This window comes from Macaca mulatta, chromosome 4 (genome assembly GCF_049350105.2).
Source record: "Macaca mulatta isolate MMU2019108-1 chromosome 4, T2T-MMU8v2.0, whole genome shotgun sequence".
Classification (NCBI taxonomy): domain Eukaryota; kingdom Metazoa; phylum Chordata; class Mammalia; order Primates; family Cercopithecidae; genus Macaca; species Macaca mulatta.
This window is the reverse complement of record NC_133409.1, coordinates 144,252,897-144,272,934: the sequence shown is the minus strand read 5'-3', so window position 1 is coordinate 144,272,934 and position 20,038 is coordinate 144,252,897. Positions and strand designations below refer to the sequence as shown.

Below are 20,038 nucleotides of genomic sequence, written 5' to 3'. Positions count from 1 at the left end.
TCAGTCACTGAACAGAGTAAGAAAATTGATTGCCTATGCTTGTAGGGGATGGGGAGGTTGGTTTAGAGTCGGGGTGGAGGGTTGTTGATGAACTGGGGTTTGGACTCAGCTTGAGATAATTTGGGAAGTGCATATATTCCATAGGTACTCAGAATTTGGAACTCTGTGAAACATCTAAAATCAATTTTGAAAAGTTGTCACATTAAGATGAGGTCCTTGTACATAGCTAGTATTCATTAAATGTTTGTAAAACAAAATAATAGAGTTGAAGCTTACTGTGCTCAGGGCGATATTTCTAAAACTTGAGCATGTACCTGGAGGGGCTGTTAAAACTCATATTGCTGGGTCACACTCCACAGAGTTTCTGATTTAGGAGGCATGAGGGTGGACTGGAACCATTTGTGTGTCTTAAAAGTTCCCAGGTGCTGCAGTGGTCTACAGATGACATGTTGAGAACCACTGGCTTACAGAAGTAAATAGAACACAAAGGAATGCTCAGATCCTCGGAGGAGGAAGAAGAAAAGGAGATAAATAAAGTCACGTAGGTCACCACCGTCAGTCGTTAGAGTTAGATGACACTAGTGACATAGATTATAGAAAGGGGATATTTTAGGATTTCAGGCTTGGGTAACAAATGACATCAAGTAAGGTAGGGAGATTAAAATGAATGAGAAATGATTATTGGATTTAATGAATACTGTTATTTGTGATCTTGGAGAGCAGTGTTTATCTTTTTGGGGTCACAGAACTTTGAAAACTGATGAAAGCTGTGGAACCCTTTAGAAAAATGTGCAAGTGCTCATAGTTTTGCATATATTTCTAAGGAGGTTCATGAATTTTATTGAGGCACTTGCATCTGAAGTAATTGAGGCACTTACATCTGCTTTAGGATGGATGGTCTTATTAAGAGTGCTAAAGTGTGGAAGCCAAATGTGAAGAGGGAAAGTGTGGGAAGAAGGAAGTAATTGTGGATATGAACAGTCCTTCAGGATTGCAAAGACTTTTGGGAGTGAACTGATAATTGTCCAGTTTCCTTACTTGGAGGTCTAAGCCTGTGATAGTCTTCACATCTCGCTGAGTTTTTAGGATACTATGAAAAAAAATGTACTCATTTATGAAAACTGAAATGACCCATGGCTTTCCTGACTTCCTGGTCACTTGTTTCTTTGCTGCTCTTCAGCTCTGGTGTGATCAGAGTTATTGACTGTTTTTGAAATGATTCAGTCTTTTAGTCTTTCTGTCATGTGTTAAGCAAGTTCCCCCCCTTTGTTTCCCTCTTTCATGAAAAACGCAAATTACCTTTTTTCCAAAAGAACTGATTATTCTATAACTTGCCAATTCTAGTGGAAACATATTACCATTTCTTATATCCTTAGTCTCATGCTCTGAACTTGGCATCAATTGTTTTTTTTTTTATTGAATTCCAGGGCTCTTTTTGTTTATTGTGTAACCTTGGACAAGTGACATAAATTTCTCGGAGTCTCAGTTTGCACTTGTTCTTGGTGGGAATGGTGATATAACCTGCTTTACAGTAGGTTTTTAAGGATCGAATAAATTAGGCAGTTACTAAACTTTCAACATATGTACATGTAAGTTATTTCTTATTAGGTACAGTGTAATAAAATACATTGGTAAGCAATGCTAGGGTCATCTAAATTTGTTTTTTTCTCAAACAGAACATTTGACTGTAGTATCTTGAAACTAGAAGCTGGTATGGAAGAATCGTTGCACAGATGTAAAATGATGGATGGAATGAAAATAGAGTTGCCAGCTACTTTCTAGCTAAGAAATGTGGTAGAACTCTACCCTTAGTTGTTTTCAAGGAGATATGATCTACTCTAGGAAACTTGTCAGTACTTTTATATGCTGGTTGCATATGGACCTAGACCGAAATTATAAGGAAAAGCAGCAGGACCCTGGTAAATATTCCTGGTGAGATAATTTATGCATATGCCTTTGGAGAATAACTCCAATATGCTGTGTATGTGACATATAGGGTGTTATGCTCTATGATTTGTTTCACTATATTTAATCCAAAAATCTTGTACACAAATCAAATAGACTGGACCAGATCAATGAGATCAATAATAAAAGTAAATTTGGATTTTTTTTTCTTCGAAAGAATTTATAATATGACTATGGACAGACAAGTAGTCATAAAATTTTAAAAATATTTGTGTTTATGCTTTAGTGGTGTCCATTCAGATCTATAAATTTTCAGTACAAAAATATGATTTAAAAAATTGCTCATTTAGGCTGGGCGTGATGGCTCACACTTGTAATGCCACCTGTAATGCCAGCACTTTGGGAGACCAAGGTGGGCACATCACCTGAGGTCAGGAGTTCAAGACCAGCCAGACCAACATGGTGAAACCCCATCTCTACTGAAAACACAAAAACTAGCTGGGCATGGTGGTGGGTACTTGTAATCCCAGCTACTCGGGAAGCTGAGGTAGGAGAATTGCTTGAACCTGGGAGGTGGAGGTTGCAATGAACTGAGATTGTACCACTGCACTTCAGCCTGAATAACAGAACAAGACTCCGTCTCCAAAAAAAGAATTCTCGTTTAGGTAGATTCTGAACCATTTTACGTAAATGAGATTAAAAAAATAATGCTATGTTTCTACCGTCACTAATTAGCAATCCTGGTAGCAAAACATTTGACTTAAGATAATGAGCACTTGAATTGACTTATACTTAGGAAAAAACGTGGAACTACATGGTCATAGCAGTTAAGCTTGGGACGAGTATGTATGCATCACCTTTTCTTCCACACTTAAGACTTCTAAAAAACCTTGCTTAGCTTTTCAGGACACCCCCCACCCCTAGCCCCACCGAGGGACAAAATGTACCTTGTGTTTACATTGCTGGTACTTGACAATTGTAAATTTCCATAGGGATAGATGTGAATTCTGGTAAAATTTCTCCCCAAAGCTTGCTTCATTTATTTTCCAAGCTTTAAGATGACTGGCCCCCATTAATGTGCCTGTAAAGTCTGAACCTTAGTCAAAAGTACAGAAATGGTGAAAGGGCTTTAGGAACCAAAATCCTGCCGTAGATTTTATCACCAACATGTTTCCTCTGGGTCATTACTCATTTGTTGGCTTCAGTGGAAGTATTGATGAAGTATTGGTGAAGAATGAAAGAGCTAAGTCCTTGGGGTGTAGAAGTGGGATAGTAAGCTGAGGTGTGGCATTCTCGTCAGCCCCCATTTCACCTTCTGAATTCGCTTAAATGCAAGACTTTGCTTTTGTGCTGGTTTTAACCAATGTGATGCAGCATAGCCTAACACAACACAGTGGTTTGTAAATCAGGCTCCAGTCTAGTTCTGTGACATTAATGTGTAACGACAGAAAATGTTTCAACATTATCAATACAATTTCTCTCCACGGTAGTGATGGTTTCCTGCAAATGCACTTAGTCTGATTTCATCAAAATGGAAATGTTAACACTGGAATTACATAGATGGCTCCAAATCCAGAAATTCTGTCCACTGTTGTTAAGTGAATGAACAGTGTCAAGAATGGATTTTTACTTAATTTTTTTTAGAGCCTAAAGTATTAATAGCATAACTATTTTCTAACGGTTGTGGTAGTATTCCATTTTTGTTGCTTTACTAAATGTCAGTTTGAATAACATGGATTCATATTATGTATAGAAATAATGATTTCACATAAATTGTCAAATATATAAATGTAATATTTGAATATATAAGAATTTGATGTGGACATTATTGGAACTTACTATAAAAGACCTTACACTTGTGATCTTTGCTTCTTATGGACAAGCATTTTCTGGAGCTATTTCCTGGTTGTATCTGTACTTTGAAAGTCTTTCCATTAAATTGGGATAACTTTCGTCTTCTAGATCCAGAATTAAATTGAGACTAAATAGAGGCTAGTTCCTCAGGCTTACAATTTAAACAGTTTTCTTCTTGAGAACACTTATAACCTAACCTGGGTGAAACTTGAGACGATGAATTCTGTATGGAAATAAATTGCATTTGTTCAAAAGATTTTCTTGAATATCTGCTATGTTTACTGCCTTACATTAAGCACTTTAGGGAGAAGTAAATATATACTTCTTACTCTCAAAATCCTTGAAGTCTAATTGGGGAGGGTAGCCATAAGCATTGAAATAGCAACACAGTATTTCAAGCAAGACCGCTGAAATGTGTTCTGAAATCTTCAAGATACCACAGTGTAGCATATATCTTTCTTAGCTATAAAATGGGGATAATAATAACCCTACTTATTTTTCTGAGAATTAATTGAAATCCTGTGTTAAATAAAATAGTAAAACCACACTGAGCTGGTCAGCTTTAGGCACACTGACCAGCCAAGTAACTCATGCCTGCAAAGCTGTCCTACAACCCAGGAAATTCAGATTCATACTTAGCAAAATCATATGTTATATGCAGTGAACTTTGAAACCTCAAATGTCAGATCCTTGAATGCCAAGTGTTTAGTGTGACAAACATTTCAAGTCTGTGTTGCCAGCACACATTCATATACATACACCCTTTACTCTGGACGGAAGGCAATGGGGAGTACCATCAGTGATGTTTGCCTGAGCATGGCAACTTAATTCCTTTGTGGAACTGCTCGCTTTCCATGAATTACATCCTCCTAGCACGAACAGATTCTGCTGATGTTCAGACAACTACCTTACAATCCTGTAGCTACCTTCCCGTGTGTGCCTTCCATTTATAAGTAAAGGGGAATAAAGGGAAGTTTAGAAAATGTGCTGTATTTACTTGTTCATTCATTCTAAGTACAGAAACTTCTCTCGTCAAAGTTTTTACTCATCTCCAAGTTAAATGACATTTATCAATTCTGAGAGTTCTTCCCCACGCCTTTCCCTACCCCTTGGGGAAAAAAAATTGGCTAGTTTCAGTGGTTCACACCTGTAACCCCAGCACTTTGGGAAGCTGAAGCAAGAGGGTCACTTGAATCCAGGCGTTTGAGACCAACCTGGGCAACATAATGAGACCCCACCTCTACAAAAAATTTAAAAAATAATCAGCCGGGTGTGGTGGGATGTACCTGTAGTCCTAGCTACTCAGAAGGCTGAGGTGAGGGGATTGCTTGAGCCTGGGATATTGAGACCGCAGTGTTCTGTGATCGCACTGCTACGTTCAGCCTGGGTGATAGAGTGAGACTCTGTTTCAAAAATTAATAATCAGTGCTCTTAGGATATCTGATTCCAGGACTTGGCTCTTGGATGTCGTTTCTGGGTCTGCTGCCTTGGGTCACCAGAGGGGAGCCCACTCCCCTGAAAAGTAAGTCACTGCTAGGTGGTAGTTGGGCAGTACTCCCTGTGGACCTGAGGTGTCAGTGGACACGAGGTGAGGCTCCTCTGCCTTTGGAAAGGGGAGAGAAGAGTAGGAAGGACTGTGTCTCGTGGTTTGGTTGCCAGCTCAGCCGCAATACAGTAGAACAGCACGTGGACATCTAAGGTTTTTGACTGTGGTCTCTGGCTCCAGGATAGCACCTCTGGCCCCACCAGGAGCCTGGGGGAGCTTGCTGTCCTGAAGGGAAGGACGTAGGTCTGGCTGGCTTTGCTACCTGCTGATTGTAGAGCCCTAGGACATTGAGCAAACAGAGGTGGCAGCCAGGGTGTGGTTACAGTAGGCCTTGGGTGAAACCCAGTGCTGTGCTGGCTTCAGGTTTGACCCAGCGAAGTCCTAGAGCTGGTGGCTACAGGAGTACTTGTGTCAGTCCACCCCCATCTCCAAGTGGCTCAGAGCAGAGAGAGAGAAAGAGAGATTCCATTTGTTTGGGAGAAAGTAAAGGAAGAAAACAAGAGTCTTTTTCTAGTAATCCAGAGAACTCAGTCCAAGACCCTCAAGGTGGTACCTCTTAAGAGTCTGCAAGAAACACAGTGCTCCTGGGCTTGAGGTCCCCCGTAAAGCAGATACAGCTTAGATCACCACACCTAAGTCCTTTAGAATGTCTAGGCCTTTCCAAGAAGGATGGGTACAAACAAGCCCAAACTGCAAAGACTACAATAAATACCTAATTCTTCAATGCCCAGACACAGATGAATGTCTACAGGTATCAGGATGATCGAAGAAAACATGACTTTACCAAATGAACTAAATAGGGCACCTGGGACAAATCCTGAAGAAATAGAGATATCTGACCTTTCAGACAGAGAATTCAAGACATCTGTTTTGAGGAAACTCCAAGAAATTTGAGATAACACAGAAGGAATTCAGAATTCTGTCAGATAAATGTAAGAGCGTGAAATAACAAGAATTAGGCAGAAATTCTGAAGTTGAAAAATGAAACTGGCGTACTGAAGAATGCATCAGAGTCTTTTAACGGCAGAATTGACCAAACAGAAGAAAGGATTAGTGAGCTTGAAGACATGCTGTTTGAAAATACACAGGCAAAAGAAAGGGTAACAATGAAGAATGCTTACAGGATCTAGAGAATAGATGTAAAAGGACAAATCTAAGAGTTATTGGGCTTAAAGAGGAGGTAGAGATAGTGATAGGCATAGAAAGTTTATTCAAAGGGATAACAGGAAACTTTCCTAATCTAGAGAAAACTATCAGTATCAAAGTACATGTGAGAGGTGAAGCCGACTGGGCTTCTGGGTCAGTGGGGACTTGGATAACTTTTCTGTCTAGCTAAAGGATTGTAAATGCACCAATCAGCACTCTGTGTCTAGCTAAAGGTTCGTAAACACACCAATCAGCACTCTGGAAAAGTGCACCAATCAGTGCTCTGTGTCTAGATAAAGGTTTGTAAACGCACCAATCAGCACTGTGTAAAAATGGACCAATCAGCGCTCTGTAAAATGGACCAATCAGTAGGATGTGGGTGGGTCCAAATAAGGAAATAAAATGTGGCCACTTAAGCCAACAATGGCAAACCGCTCAGTTCTGCTTCCGCAGGGTGGAAGCTTTGTTCTTTTGCTCTTCACAGTAAATCTTGCTGCTGCTCACTCTTTGGGTCTGCACTACCTTTAAGAGCTATAACACTCACTGCAAAGGTCTGCGGCTTCACTCTTGAAGTCAAGTGAGACCACAAATCCACCGGAAGGAAGAAACTCTGAACACATCTGAACATCTGAAGGAACAAACTCCAGACATACCATCTTTAAGAACTGTAACATTCACTGCAAGGGTCCGTGGCTTCATTCTTGAAGTCAGACCAAGAACCCACTGGAAGGAACCGATTCTGGACACACATGTAGCCTATAGAACACCAAGTGAGTTTAACCCAAAGAAGACTAAAGACATTTAATAATGAAACTCCCAAAGGTCAAGAAATGGAAAAATTTCTTGAAACAAATTATAGTGGAAACACAACATACCAAAACATGTGGGATATAGCCAAAGCAGTACTGGGAGGGAAGTTTATAGCTATTAGTGCCTACATAGAAAAGAAGAAAAACTTCAGATAAACAGTGATGCACCTTAACTAAAAAAGCAAGAGCAAACCAAATCCAAAATTAGTAGAAGAAAAAGTAAAGATCTGAGCAGAAATACATGAATTTGAGATGAGAAACAATACAAAAAATCCATGAAACAGTTGGCGGTTTAAAAGTTAAAAGAGACAAAACTTTAGCCAGAATAAGAAAAAAGAAAAAGATCCAAATAAATAAAATTAGTTTCTAGTTCTTCAGCTTCCATCCTGCTTCATCAATAGCACTAGTAGTCTTTATGATAGTTTCCAGTCTGCTTCTGAATGTCCAGTCTGCTTCTGAATGTAGAAGCCTTCTTTCCTCCCTTTCTTTCTTTGACTTTCTGCTGTTTTTTCCTCTGAGTCTAGAATTTAAAGATGTTCTATTGATCTAGGTGTCAAGCACTCCTAAGATCTCTCTGTTGGATATAGTACTCTATCATACTGCAACAGAGTAAGCCAATAATGCAGGGTACATAAGATATTATAGATAAATAGCTGTGCATTTTCCTGTTCTGTTCCCAAGATCTCAATTATGAGTCTGTTATTTTACAAATCCTACTTTCCTGGAAGAACGTTAACTGTTTTTGACTTGGGCTAGTGTTCCATATATTATAATCCTTTCCATAGTTTGTTCTGTTGTGATTCTATTTCTCCTTCTGTTTCATTCTTCCCCCACCCCCTCAGATTTTCCTTGTCCTCCCTTCTAACTCCTGTAAAAGAAAACAAATCTTTGAGTGCAAATCTTTCCTCAAGACTTCTGGACTATTGCTGTCTGTTCAAAGATCAGGTAATATAGTAAAAGAGATACGGACTTTGATGTCCTGCTCTGATGCCTAGCTGTTATAGGTGGATTTACCCAGTTCTGTATCATATGACTACCCTACCATGCTACAGGACCAGAAGGGGTGCTTGATTCATAAGGTAGCCAGTCTATAACTTCTGACCTGTGTGGCTGTTGGGGAAAATGTGAACTTCTGAGAGAGGCAGAGGAAGATTAAATGCTGGTGATGTGCAGGTGTATTGGGCTGGGCCATCTTTGGTTGTGCAGGTTAAAGAAGATGACCGTGGCAAAGAGAACAAAGCAGAACCACTCATAGTGTCAGTAAGTGCACAGACCCTTAGAGACAGCCAGCCATCTTTGGTTTCTGACATTGATTCAATCCCTGCCTTTGGATCCCTATGAGATGTATGTATGTATACAGTTTATCTTTACTTGAGCCTAGTTAAGTAGACTACTCTTACATATACCATAGAGCAAAGTCAAAATACCCATATTCAAAGAACACCAACTGGTCTATCATGCATTCCGGAATCCCTTCTTCCATCATTTCTCTGTAACTTTACAGTTTTCTTTTATTACTTTATGTGGTTTTCAGGACTCTATGGCTTAGTGATTAAGGGCTTAAGTTCATATCATTTACTGTGGAACTTAGGCAAGTTGTACATCCTCTCTGAGCCTTAGTTTTCTCATCTGGGGAATGAGGGTAGTAATAGGACTTAGATCCCTGTGAGGATTTAGTGAGATACTGTGTGTACAGCATACAGTACCGGGCATGTAGTAAGTGCCCAGTGAATATTAACTTATCGTGTATAAATGTAGGATATGAAAATTAGTGTATTGGTTTTTAAACTATCTGTGGTAAAAGACCAGTTCTTTTTTTCTCTCAACCTATGGCAATTCAATATTTTTGTAAAGTACAATAAAAATAACTAGATTTTTAAAAGCACCGATTGTAAAGACATAAAATATAAGTCCTGATTTTTAAATTATTATATTCAGCAAACTTAATATGTCAAATTATAAAATTTTCTAAGTTCTTACCCTTAATTTCTCTACTTACTTGTTTAGACCAGTAACTACTTATTGATCAGTTACTGGTCTACTTATTTAGACCAGTGACAATTTGCAGACTGGCACTGATCTGTGGACTGTGAGTAGCACTGTCCTGGTATATACAGACAATCTCGTGTATGTCAGAATATATATGCACACACATATAATTGGGAAAAAATACCCCAACCATTTCTATAAGGTTAATAGTAAGTAGCCAGAAGTTCATATATCCATTTCTTGACTTGGACAGTGTACAAGGGACATCTGAGACCCCTGGAATTCCTTTCTTATATGGTTGTTATTCCACTGCTTCCCAGGTGAGGGTTGTCCTTCTTTTTTTTTTTTCCTTTGAGTTGTGCTGTTCTTCCCTTCCTGCTCTTCACTTAATGAGGAAACTATACTCTCTGAAGGCCAGATAAATATACATTGTCTTAGACAAATCAGCTGTGATAAGTAGTTGAGAATAGGATACTGAATACTGCTGTCTTGTGGACTGCAGTGAAGCAATCACTGACAGAAGTTTTTAAATTTGAGACAGGATCTCTGTTACACAGGCTGGAGTGCAATGGCACGATCATGGCTCACTTCAGCCTCGGCCTCCCTGGGTTCAGTAACCTTCCCACCTCAGCCTCCTGAGTAGCTGGGACTATAGGCATGTGCTACCATGCCTAGTTAATGTTAATATTTTTTGTAGAGATGGGGTTTTGCCATGTTACCCAGGCTGGTCTTGAACTCCTGGGCTCAAGGGATCCCCCTGCCTTGACCTCCCTAAGTGCTGGGATTGCAGGTATGAGCCACAATTCCTGGCCCAGAAGAATAACTTTAATGATCCTTTACACAACGGCAAACCAGACTGCATGGTTTGTAGACAAAGGGGGAATGAATCATAGAAGAGGTTGGCATTTGCATTTTCCTTCTATGCAAAGACAGTGACAGACCATGATACAGAATTGCAAACAGCAGGTTCTAGAAATAGTAACTGTGATTGATGACTAAAAAGTCTATATACAAATGCTAGAATGTGACCAGGGTTGGGTATTCTCTTCTAAGTATTTTAGGGAAAACTAAGCCTTACATTATCAGATTTTATTTTCAGAGAAATTAGAATTTTCAATTAAAAAGCACATACAAAGTGCCAGACATTGTGCTAAGGTGCCTGGTATCTCTTACTTAATTCTCACCGTAGATTGATCCTCATTATTCACTGAGCAAACAACATTTAGAGAGATTAAGCAACTTGTCCAGGGCCTCGCAGTTCATAAGTGACTGAACCTGATTTGGAACCTAGGTTTGCCAGACTCATAGTTGAATTTTCTGGGTTTTCCCATAAGTGGATTTTCTGGATTTACCTTAAAAAAAAAAATCACAAATAACTTTGCTGGAACCATTGGAGAAGAAGTTGCCAGCCTGATGCTCTATCACTCCCAAATACTTCAGTGTTTATTTTCTACAAGAACATTTTTCTTTGTAACTAAAACAAAATGTCCAAAATCAGGAAATTAGTATTAATAGATTGTTACCATCTAATCCTCAGGTTTGATAATGTCTTTTATAGCACATGTCCCCATAATGTCCCTTTATTTCCTTCTAGAACAGTTCCCTAGTCTTTTCATGATTTTCATGAACTTGGCACTTTTGGAGATGACAAAGTAGTTATATGTTGTATTTTCCTTGATTTGATTTTATCTGTTATTTCCTCGTGTGATGCAAGCGATGTACCTTTGCAGGAATATCGTGTAATTATGTTGTTCTCATTGTACTCTGTTGTTACAGGGCATACATTTTCAATTTGACTCATTACTAATGATGACCTCTGTAACTGCCTTATTAGGGTGATATCTGCTGGGCTTTAGTACTGTAAAGTTACTCTTCTTGTTTTTGTAATAAATGTTTTGTGGGAAAGTATTTTAAAACTAGGTAAATCTCCATCTTTGTGACACTGTTTACTCATTTAATTTGTATCTACTTATACTCATAGTTTCCTGTTTTATTCAGTGGATTATGATCTTCTGTACCATTATCAGTTTTGATGCTAAAATTGTCCTAGATTTGGCCTGTAAATGCCTCTTCAGGCATTCTGTGTCTATTTTGAGTAGTTTCGATAGTTTCTTGCTTTCTGGCACAAAAAAAGATATTCTGAGCTCACCTTGTACTTTCCCCATCCTAGCCCTAGATAATCAGTCATTTCTCCAAGGAGCCTCAGTTCTTTTTAAGGGAAACAAGTATTTAGAAGCCAAGATCTGGGTAACCAGTGTGCTCATTACCGTTGGGGTTTTGCTACTTCCAGATCCTCTCAGTGGATACGTTTACATTTACCTATATTTTCTATGTTGATTTCTATGTTTAAATATACTGAAAATTGTGAATTAATACTGATAACTCCAGTTCCAACCCAATACCTCAGGGTTCAGTCTCGTTTTCTCACTTTCTTTTACAGTGTTCTCTTACAGCAAGAAACTTGGTTTCCATTATCCTTGATACACTTGCTAAATGATTGGTCTACTTGTATGTTACCAACCTCCCATCTTTGACCCTATTTTCTCCCCTTCATGGATGTCCTGTTTTTCCTTTTTGAGTGTTGACTCCACATTCCAAACACTTCTCCTTTTGATGTAGTCACCCTTTTCTCTCCACATGGGCTCTCAAGTAAATTTACTTGATGATTTTATTTTACTAACATAATCCTCTTGTTTTGATGTTGTTGCTGCCATATGTAAATGATAACATTAAAGGTTCTCTAAAATGATTGTCCTGCTGGTAGGAGAGCACCAACTAGAATATCTAAATGGGAGGAATTGAACATTAGAACTGAAAAATAACATTTTCTGGGATCATCTTGGGTCAATAATTTGTATTCTGCAAGTGATCACAGGACTAGAATTGTTCTTTTGACAAGAAATTGGGATTTAATGGGTTGTCTCTAGAAGTCTCATTAGAGATTTAAAAGAAAAACAAGTTTTAATATTCTGTAGAGGTTGTAGAATGAGATATGTTCCTGGGGTAGGCAAGAGGGCTAGGAATGGATGGGAAAAAAATAAAAGTTTTTATTGAAAGTACTAATTGGGTGAGGCCTAACCATTGATAGGATACTGTGTATTCAGAAAGCCAAAAAAGATACAGAGCTGGGTTAGCGAATACTGGATGCAGACTCCTCCTTGGAGGGGTGAAAAACCAGACCACCTGACGGAGGATCAGTAGGAAGCCTGAAGCTGGGTGTTAATATGGGGGTGTGGTGTTGGTAGTATTTGGTGTGTGCTGCTCCATGGGGAAAATAAGCAGTAAGGATGGCTAGCAGTTACTATGAGAGAGGCTTTAAATCTTTTCAGAGTGAGTACTGGGACAGGGCGTGAGCAAGGCTGGCATACTCATTCCCAAGACCACATGCTTTCTCATGTTTTCTCATCAGGCCAAGCTGATCAAATGTATTCAAACCCTGCATTAAGAAAATTTAAGACCCCCTTCCCCTTCCCCTTCCCCTTCCCCTTCTCTGTGTTGCTTGGGCTGGTTTTAAACTCCTGGTCTCACTTAAGTGATCCTCTCACCTCAGCCTCCCTAGTTGCTGGGATTACTGGTGCAAGCCACCATGCCCAGTTGACCTTGTGTTTTTGAAACATCCAAGTGTGTCCAGTAATCTGGGAGCATTATGAAGTCCTACCCCTAAAATTCTTAAATATATATTTCAATGCAATTAAACTGCAGTCTTGTGTCACTTAACAATGAGGACATGTTCTGAGTGAACTTCCTAGAGTGAACTTGCACAAACCTAGTTGGTGTAGCCTACTACACACCTAGGCTATATGGTATAGGCTGTTGCTCCTAGGCTACAAATCTGTGCAACATGTGACTGTACTGAATACTATAGGCATTTGAAACACAGTGTTAAGTGTTTGTGTGTCTAAACATAGAAAAGGTGTAGTAAAAGTACAGCATTAAAATTTTGTGGTATCAGTGTTGCATATGTGGTTCATCATGTACAGAAATGTTATGTGGCATATGATTGTTTATGCTATTTGCAGTATTTTTAAGCAAGAGAAAGGTATGTAGGGGAAGCAAATACAGATACTTCTTGATTTAAAATTAGGTTACATCCCGGTAAATCCATGGTAAGTTAAAAATACCGTAAGTCAAAAAGGCTGTTAATACCCTTAAGCTGCCAAACATCATAGCTTAGGCTACAGCCTACCTTAAACATGCTTAGAGCACTGACATTAGCCTATAGTTGGGCAAAAATCATCTAACACAAAGCCTGTTTTATAATAAAAGTGCTAAATATCTCATATTTTATTAAATAGTGTACCAAAGTGAAAAACAAAATGGCTGGATGAATACTCAAAGTATGGTTTCTACTGAATGTGTTTTGCTTTTGTACCATGGTAAAGTTGAAAGAGTATGTAATTCAAACCATTGAACATCAGGGAATGTCTGTATATGATAGTGGTCAGAGTTGTGAGTTACTCAGAAGAACTAAAATACTGTGTGTGTGTGGGAGGGGACTTGCTTCAGTGGTTATTGAAATTTGCTTTTTTTTTCTGTTCACCTGTGCCAGATTTGAATATTTGGGAGATGTTTACTCCCTGAAAATCTGAGGGGAACTGCTTCTTTGATGGGAATCTTGCTTAGTAGATTCTTGCTCAATGTTTATTTTTAGGAAACAATCAAATCCCCTTGTGGTTATTAAATTAATTTAGTATCAGGCCGGGCACCAGTGACCTCAGGAGTTTGAGACCAGCCTGACCAACATGGTGAAAACCCCATCTCTACAAAAATCCCAGCTACTTAGGAGGCTGAGACACAAGAATCACTTGAACCCAGGAGGTGGAGGTTGTCAGTGAGCTGAAATGGCGCCATTGCACTCCAGCTTGGGTGACAGAGCAAAATAAATAAATAAATAATTTAGTATCATTAAAATCAGAGAATTTAGAAGTTTTGTTAAGATGTAAAGTCCTGCCCAGAAGAAAAACATATAGGTCAGGGATCAAAAATGTGTCAGATTTTTCATAACAATATGAACAGTTGGTAAGTCTAGGTAAATGGTATATGGCAGATCATTGAATTATGCTTGCAGTTTTCGAAAGTTTGAAGTTAAGTAAAAATTAAAAGTAACAAAAGATTTTGCATGTCAAGGTTCTAGCCTGTTTCTTCTGGTGTACTGAGAGGCCAGAGGAACCCATTCTAGGGACTAAGTATTGACACAATTTGGTTCTGTGGCAAGAATTACCTAGTGTCCTCACTCTAAGGCCCAGTAGGTCAGAGCCCTTGACTCAGATTTCAGGACAAGAAACAGAGAAAGATTGGAATAGGATTGGAATGGAGCCTCCCAGTGATTTTAAAAAACACTTAGTATGGGACCAGGCGTGGTGGCTCACGCCTGTAATCCCAGCACTTTAGGAGGCCAAGGTGGGTTGATCACGAGGTCAGGAGATCGAGACCATCCTGGCTAACATGGTGAAACCCCGTCTCTACTAAAAATATAAAAAATTAGCTGACCGTGGTGTTGGGTGCCTGTAGTCCCAGCTACTCGGGAGGCTGAGGTAGGAGAGTGGTGTGAACTGGAGAGGCAGAGCTTGCAGTGAGCAGAGATCGTGCCACTGCACTCCAGCCTGGGCTACAGAGCGAGACTCCGTCTCAAAACAAACAGACAGACAGACAAACAAACAAAACCCACTAAGTATGCGTTGGTCTAGGACCATCATTTATTCTTCCTCAGTCTTTCTGTGAAGATCCTTGTTGAAAATTTAGATTGATGGTGTAGTTTGTGATGTTGATACAGGTGTATTTGTTCACAGAGATTTGAGTATATTCCTTTCAACCATCAGGAATAACTTTTAGTTTTTGTTTGATCATAATTTTTAGTCTCCATTCTCTGTAAAGTGCTTTACATTTAACAAAGTGCTTTTGTAGTTCTTGTTATTTTGAACCCATGAACTAAGATCTTTTTTCTGAGCCATCTTGTGCCCCAGCCCTTACTTACTGAACCCTCTTATTGTATATACTGAACACATTTTTAAATTGAAGAGATGCTATTCTGTGTATCTTTGCAGGGGAATGAGTCCTGGGTTGGCCATTGTCTTACTAGTTGAGATTAATTTTTTGCTTATACTTGTTGATTTGACTGATTTGACTGTAAATTTGTTGTTGGTGGCTGGATGAAGTTTTCCAGCACATTTCCTCATATTGCCAAGTTCTTCTACAATGACTGAATCTACTCTTCATTACTTCCAGTCAGCAGTCTCACACTTAATTCCAAGGTTTATTTAAGATTTTTTTTTTCTGAAAAAGCAATGCTTGCTTTCCATATTTGCATATTTTTCTCTGCCTGAAGAGCAGAAACAATGGCTTCATCTTGCATTTGTATCAAATTCTTCTCATTGATATATCTTGTCCTTATTAGGTAGTTGTTTCCCAGCTGGGTGCAGTGGCTTATTCCTGTAATCCCAGCACTTGGGAGGTCAAGGCGGGAAGATTGCTTGAGCCTAGGAATTCAAGACCAGTCTGGGCAAAATAGTGAGACCCCATCTGTACAAAATTAAAAAAAAAAAAAAAATTAACCCAGTATGGTGGTGTGTGCCTGTAGTCCCAGCTAGTTGAGAGGTTGAAGTGGGAGGATTGTTTGAGCCCAGAAGGTCAAGGCTGCAGTGAGCCGTTATCTTGCCACTGCACTCCAGCCTGGGCGATAGAGTAAGACCCTGTCTTAGAAAAAATAAAAATAAAATAAAAATCTTTGATTTCCAAAATGATTTTTGGTTGCATAGGAGGGAAAGAAAAAATGGAATATCAAAATTAGTTGTGTATGCTCAGTTTTTCTCCCACTTCCTTCGTTTGGGTTAAACAGCCTCTCTCCTATTTATTTTAACCTGTTTGCAATTTATTAGGCTTGGTAGGACCCAGCTGTTGTACCTCACTTAGCACATTACCCATTTTGCTTTTTTAAAGTGACTGAGGCAGCAGCTGTTCTCCAGCTGCACACAGAAGGCCCACATAAAGCTGGGTTTAGCACATAAGCCCCACTCTATAAGAGCATTAATTCACCAACCCAGTCTTTCTGTTTTGTTAGCCACTCAAAGTCTATACTTGCCTCTGTGAGGCTTCAGAAATAATGGATGAATCTTCTGTTAATGAAAATACACCTCCAGATATAATATACACACTAAGTGTGGTGTTAGAATAACAGATGTGGCTGCTCAGCATTTTTTGGACTCTTGTAGGTATATAGAATTGTGAGAATGTTAATTTTGAGGATCTATAAAGAGTTAGGACTTACCAGTTATGATTTGAAACACTCAAGATTATCTCTTGGAGTCACACACAATAGCTGTTATTTTATTTGAATGAGATCATTAGCAGATTGATAGTTGGACGAGGTGCTATACTTTATGCCTTCTCTTCCCTTTGTAAGGTTTTCAGGCCTATTAATTTTTTTTTTTTTTTTTTTTACAACATTGGGGTAAGATTTTATTTTGGCTGACGGTACTTAAAATGGGCGGATGAGTGATAGATAATATTTGTCTTCACTACTGGCTGTAAACTGGGATTAGAGTAGATTTATTTATTTATTTATTTATTTATTTATTTATTTAGCAGTCAACTAGAAACAAGTGCTGTGAAGTCAGTAATGTATGGCTTTAGTGAAGAGTCCACTTAACTGAAAGTAGACCTGAATTATTCATGCAATTTGCCAACATTTATATCCATTAATAAAGTGGCAGTTTATTTTGAAAAAAACTTTGCACTTACTGAATTTTTGTTGGCATTTCCCTCCCTCGAGTTCATTTGTCAAAGTCATCATGAGTATACTCTGTCAGTATATTCATGGCTTTTAATTGTTTCACTGCTTCTTCTTAGTTTCTGAGTTGCTGATTTGGTAAAACTGTCACGATTTTCTTCTCTGTCAGTTTTCAAATGTTGCAAAGCGGGCAGAACAACTTTGAGTCCCATAGATTATTGATGGTGCTTTGCAAGTAGTTAAATACACCTAAGGTAAAGGAAATTTTATGGGATTAAAAAAAATTCTATGCTCCATTCTAGGTTGATAGTATTTGAAGCAAATTTCATTTCATTGGTGGGTGGCCCCAGTACCTAAACTTTAAAAAGCATGGATTTATAAAACTGTTAACGCCACTTACGAAAATATCTGCAGAACTAAAGAGTTGTGAAAAAGCTATCATCTTTCTCTAAACTTGGTTACTGTGGAGTAGCACTGTCTAATGCAACTTTTTGTAATGATAGAAATGTTCTCTATCTGTGCTATCCAACATGGTAGCTACATGTGGTTATTGAACACTTCAGGTGTGGCTAGTGTGACTTACGAATTGCATTTTCCATTTTATTTAATCGTAGTTAAATAACCACATGTGTCTGTTGCTTTCTGTATTAGATAGCACAACTTTGAAGCATTACACCGAGTACCTAAGCTAGTGTTTCTGAGATAAAATCATCCTTTGTGATATTCCTGAAGCTGAAGAAGACCTATGTATGGCCTGGAGTCAGAAATTGTTGATGACTTGTCTTGATTTTTTCGTGAAATAATTTAAGGGCTGTCTTCTCTTTCAAATCTAGGAAAATTCTGAAATGTTCTTTCTCATCTACTTAGAAAGCATTTACTATCACCTTTTGATGAGCAATACAGTGGTCAGTATATTGTGTTGTAGGTTTGATTAGTTCTCTATCTCAGGGAGACAGCTTTAGTGACTTGAGAGTTTATTGCCTATCTGCAGGAAAATAATAAACTTTTGCTTTACTCAAAATTGTCAGACTTGGAAGTAGGAATAGCAGCTTTTGCCTTTCCACAACAAATAATTATTCTTTTGGCTACTTCACATACCTGCCACCTTTACCTTCATTATTTTCTCTGAAAAAGAAATCTTGGCTTATTGCAACCTCTGCCCCTCCCGTAAGTTCAAGCAATTCTCATGTCTCAGCCTCTGGAGTAGCTGGGATTACAGGAGCCTGCCACCATGCCTGGCTAATTTTTGTATTTTTTAGTAGAGACGGAGTTTCACCATGTTGGCCCGGCTGGTCTCGAACTCCTGACCTCAAGTGATCTGCCCTCCTCGGCCTCCCCAGACTGCTGGGATTACAGGCATGAGCTACTGTGCCCGGCCTGAACTCATACATTATATACTCTCTTTCTCTCTCTCTTTTTTTTTTTTTTTTTTGGAGAAAGGGTCTAGCTGTGTTGCTCAGGCTGGAGGACAGTGATGTGATTACAGCTCACTGCAGCCTCAGCCTTCTAGATTCAGGCAATCCTCCCACCTCAGCCTCCAGAGTAGCTGGAGCTACAGGCGTGTGCTCCAACACCTGGCTAATTTTTGTAGAGATAGGGTCTTGCTGTGCTGCCCAGGCTGGTCTCAAACTCATGGGCTCAAGCGATTGTCCCACCTTGGTCTCCCAACGTGCTGGAATTATATGTGTGAGCCACCATGACCAACTATATACTCTTTTGTTTGGTCTGGCTACTTTCACTCAGCATGTTTTGAGATTCATCTACGTTGTTGTCTGTATCAATAGTTCATTCTTTTCTTTTGCTAAGTAGTATTCCATTATGTGGCTAATACTACAAACTGCCTAATCCATTTATTAGTTGATGGACATTTGGTGGCTTTGAGCTCCTGAACTCATGTGGTCCTCCTACCTGAGCCTTCCAAGTAGGTAGGAATGTAGGTATGTGCCACTATGCCTGGCTATCACATAAATGTCTTTATATGGATGTATATTCCTTTGCTTCTAGGTAAATGCCTACAAATGAAATGTCTAGATCATATCATAGGTTGTATGTTTTAACTTTTTAAGAAACTGCCAGACTTTTCCAAAGTGGTTATATTGTTCAGCATTCCTACCAGCAATGTATGGAAGTTTCAGTTCCTCCATATCCTCACCAACACTTAGTATGGTCAGTCTTTTTAATTTTAGACCTTCTAATAGGTGTGTACTGATATCTCATTATGGTTATAATTTGAATTTCTCTAATGCCATTGAGCATCTTTTCATGAGCTTATCGCTATCCATGCATCTTTGTTAAACCATTGAAATTTTTTGCCTCTTTTTAAATTGGGTATTTTCTTTTATTACTGATATTATTAATATTCTTCTGGATACAAATCTTTTTCATATTTATGTTTACAAAGATTTTTTCTTGCTCTGTGACTTGTCTTTTTTATAACAGTGAGTTTTGAAGAGAAGTTTTTCATTTCAATGAAGTTCAGTTTATCCATTTGTTCTTTATAGATCATGCTTTTAAATATTTTTTCTATATTTTCTTCAGGAAGTTTCATAGTTTTAGGGTTTATATTTATACTGATGATTTATGTAAATTTTTATATATGATATGGAGGTATACATCTGAGTTTATTATTTTCAAGTACCAGTAGTTAAAAAGGCTATCTTTCTTCACACTGCAGTACCTTTGGGCCTTTGTCAAAAGTCAGTTGTCAATATATGTGTGTTGTTTTTTTTTTCCCTGGAGTTTATATTCTGTTGCATTGATCTGTTTGTCTGCCTTTATGCCAATACCTCTTTTGATTACAAAAACTTTATAATAATTCTTGAAATCACGTAATGTTAATCCTTCAACTTTATTTTCAGAGTTGTTTTGGCTATTCTAGGTCCTTTTTATTTCAATATGAGTTTTAGAATCAGTTTGTCAGTTTCTCCCAAAAAACCTGCTGGATTTGTGATTGGGATTGCTGTGAATGTGTGGACTAATTTGGGAGAATTTACATCTTAACAATGTTGAGTCTTTCAACCTATGATAGAAGTGATCTCTCTTTAGGCCTTCTTTAATTTCTCT

General features: G+C 38.6%; 1 protein-coding gene and 1 long non-coding RNA gene across 6 annotated transcripts in view; one reads left to right on the top strand and one right to left on the bottom strand.

Moving 5' to 3' along the window:
• The window catches only part of ZFAND3 (zinc finger AN1-type containing 3), a 335,788-nt gene that overhangs the window by 132,407 nt on the left and 183,343 nt on the right, over positions 1-20,038 (top strand). The gene's annotated exons all lie outside the window — the stretch shown is intronic.
• On the bottom strand, positions 9,109-15,796 carry LOC144340376 (uncharacterized). The gene is made up of 2 exons (XR_013416442.1): positions 14,106-15,796; positions 9,109-9,795 (listed from the first exon to the last, which is right to left on the bottom strand). It is a non-coding gene; the product is annotated as an uncharacterized LOC144340376 (long non-coding RNA).